The sequence below is a fragment of the Spermophilus citellus genome, assembly GCF_964194105.1.
Source record: "Spermophilus citellus genome assembly, chromosome: 2".
Lineage (NCBI taxonomy): Eukaryota > Metazoa > Chordata > Mammalia > Rodentia > Sciuridae > Spermophilus > Spermophilus citellus.
In genome coordinates this window covers 123,205,987-123,209,278 of record NC_138183.1, presented here as the reverse complement: position 1 = coordinate 123,209,278, position 3,292 = coordinate 123,205,987, and the positions used below count along the sequence as shown (strand labels likewise).

General features: G+C 38.2%; 1 pseudogene across 1 annotated transcript; it reads left to right on the top strand.

The window, feature by feature from the left end:
• The first annotated feature begins 742 nt into the window (after window positions 1-742).
• Window positions 743-2,336, top strand: LOC308642363 (akirin-1-like; annotated as a pseudogene). Its single transcript has one exon. The product of its transcript is annotated as an akirin-1-like (transcript).
• Window positions 2,337-3,292: the final 956 nt, after the last annotated feature.

Genomic DNA, 3,292 nt, shown 5'->3' with positions numbered 1-3,292 from the left:
AAATGGTACTTTTGGGAGGTGATGGAAACTTTAGGAAGCAGAACACAATAGAAGGTTTTTAGGTTATTAAAGTTCACCTAAAGGACATTGTGAAACCCTAGCCCCATTTCTCTTCCTTTGTTTGCTTTCTGATCATGAGGTGAACAGTTTGTTTTGTCACATTCTCTATGTGCAGCCTAGCTCAAAATGATAGGAAAAACTGATAATGGACAAAAACTTTTCAAACTATGAGCCAAAATTAGCTTTTTCTCCTTATAAGACAATGATCTCAGGTATATGTTATAGTAATGGAAAGCAGACTACTACAAATATATCCATAACAGTTGAAAAGAAAAAAACACTCTGTTAAGTGGAATAACAATAAGAATAAATGACTTCTTATCTGAAATAATAGATGCCAGATGACAAAAATATGTAAAAGTCAAAATGCTCAAAGAAAAATGAATCTGTTGTTCTAAACTTCTATATTTAGGTAGAATATCCTGCACAAAGAGGCGAAATAAATATGCTTTCATAGAGCAAAAAGGGAGAAAATTCATTAGTACCAGAAAATCATTCAAATAAATATTAAAAGAATTATTTTTTCTATCTTAAAGATAATTATTCCTAAAAGAAGCCTCAATATTTAAAGTACATCAATGAGAATAAAAAAAGTTAGGCCATTGGAGCCGGCTTGGCTTGCGAGCCCCGCTGAGGAGCCGGAGCTTGGGCCGCAGCAGCCGCCGTGTCCGCCCCTGGTCCCTGGCCCCTCAGCGTCATGGCGTGCGGCGCGACGCTGAAGCGGCCCATGGAGTTCCAGGCGGCGCTGCTAAGCCCCGGTTCTCCGATGCGCGGCGCTGCGCCCCTCTGCCCGGCCCCACTCCGGGCCTCAGGCCCCCGGACGCGGAGCCGCCGCCACCGTTTCAGACGCAGACCCCGCCAGCAGACTCTCCAGCAGCCCGCCCCGCCCGGCAGCGAGCAGCGCCTTCCAACTCCGGAGCAAAATTTTCAGAACATAAAGCAAGAATATAGTCGTTATCAGAGGTGGAGACATTTAGAAGTTGTTCTCAATCACAGTGAAGCTTGTACTTCAGAAAGCCAGCCTCACTCCTCAGCACTCACAGCACCTAGTTCTCCAGGTTCCCCCTGGATGAAGAAGGACCAGCCCACCTTTACCCTTCGACAAGTTGGAATAATATGTGAGAGGCTTTTAAAAGACTATGAAGATAAAATTCGGGAGGAGTATGAGCAAATCCTCAACACCAAACTAGCAGAACAGTATGAATCTTTTGTGAAATTCACACATGATCAGATTATGCGGCGATATGGGACAAGACCAACAAGCTATGTGTCCTGAAGCTTTCTTGCATTATCTGGGTACCAGGTTTGACCTCAAGAGATGGCTGCTGTACACTTTTTGCAACTGGTTTGATATCACATTTCAGCTCCAAAACTTTGCATCCTGAGAACACTTAAACGTTTCTGCAGGTCCATTTTATACAACTTGAAAGACCTTAAAACTTTCTGGTTGCCACAAGCATATCTTTCTTTTCTGCTCATCCAATAAACAGCTGTGCCCTACTGTGATAGATTTTCCAAACAAAAATACCTGGAGCAGCAATTTAGCAAAATATGCCTTCAGTGGCACTCAACAAATGGAGTTTCCCCAAGCACAGTTCTGTAAGAAGTGTGTGTGAGAGTGTGTGTATGTATGTGTATGTATATTTTAAGTTATTATTTGTATTGTGCAAATTTTTTTTTGATCTTGGGGATTCTGGCTGTGAATTTGATGCACGACAATTATGGTTAAAAACATTTGCTTGGTCTATCGAAGATCATTAATGTTTTGTGACCATATAAGTTGTAACAGTGGATTGTTTTATGTGTAGGTATTATTGTTAAATACAGGGACTGTTTCCAGGCACAGAATATGAATCATAAGTTAGGATGGACATTAGATGTGATTATGATGATATAGCAAAGGTCTGCGGTCCTAGATCTACAAATGTGTGGTAAGAAGTTAGAACAAACTGGAGACAGGCCATTGACACATGGACTCTACCTAGTTGTGTTAGGAAAAAAAAAATCTGACTCCAAGCCTTAAAATACCCCGTGGAGTCGCCGCTCACCTCTTCATACACTCAAAGAGCTCCCTGGACACTGAACCTCTAAAGGGAAACAGTCTCTCCTGGAGCAGAAGCATTGGGGTTTGCTCAGGAGCATAGTATAGGTGAGCAAGGGACTGGGCCAGGCCCCAGCAGCACTGCTACTTAGGAGGAACCACTTCACCTTTGTATTAGTTATTAAAAATACAATTCAGATTCTTTGGTCAGGTTCCCCCAAATTCTTCTGAGGTGTTCATGTTCAACTGCTTGAGCTTTGTTTTGGCAACCCCCTACCCGAAGTTGCTTATAGGCTGTTCTTCACCTTGTTTCCAAGGCTGCAGAGCAGAAAGTAGCCTCTGTTTTGAGGAGGTGGAGTTAAGTATATATTTATTTTTTACTGTGACTTGTTCAGGACCACATTTTACAAAATGCCTTGTTTCCTTTATTGTTTCTGGAAAGGAAAGTTCTATTAAAATTGTTTTAGTTTGAACATAGAATAGTTTTTTTAATTATGGCTTATTTTGAAAATTTTTGAGTTTAATTCAAATGTATGCCAATACCTTCCAAAGTAAGGTAATATTCAGAGACAGTTGTTCTGATCAGATGGCTTAGAGAAATTTTTGGAATATTCACATTCGAAGATTCCTTATTAATGAATGTCTGACTTAAATCTAACCAAAAACTGCAACATTATTCTTTGCACATTTTCATTATATAGTGTTAACAAGCTTAGTTGCAAATAAAATACTTAAGCTATTTGTTTTTTAAAAAAGTTAATATATAAATAAATATGAAATAATTTAAAAATTATTTTAACAGATTCATCTCTTCAAAGCAAACATAACAATGTATTTTGGAATTTTTAGTGTATAAGCAAATAAAATTCATGACAAACTTTAGCATCAAGTGATGAAATTATGTTGCTGTGATATAATTTTAACATATGTGAACCATAGTTGTATTAATTAAAGAAGAATGTGATTGGTTAATATATATGATATATATTTAATACAGAAATACGTGAACACACACACTTAAAAATATAAAATACACTCAAAAAGCCAACAATTGTTTATAGCTCAATGACAAAGAACATTATTCACACATTCAAGGCCATAGGTTTGATCCTCAGCATCAGCACCATTAAAATATTTTTTTAAAAAGCCAAGGGTGATAATTAAAATATAAATAGAAAAAAAATAAAAGTA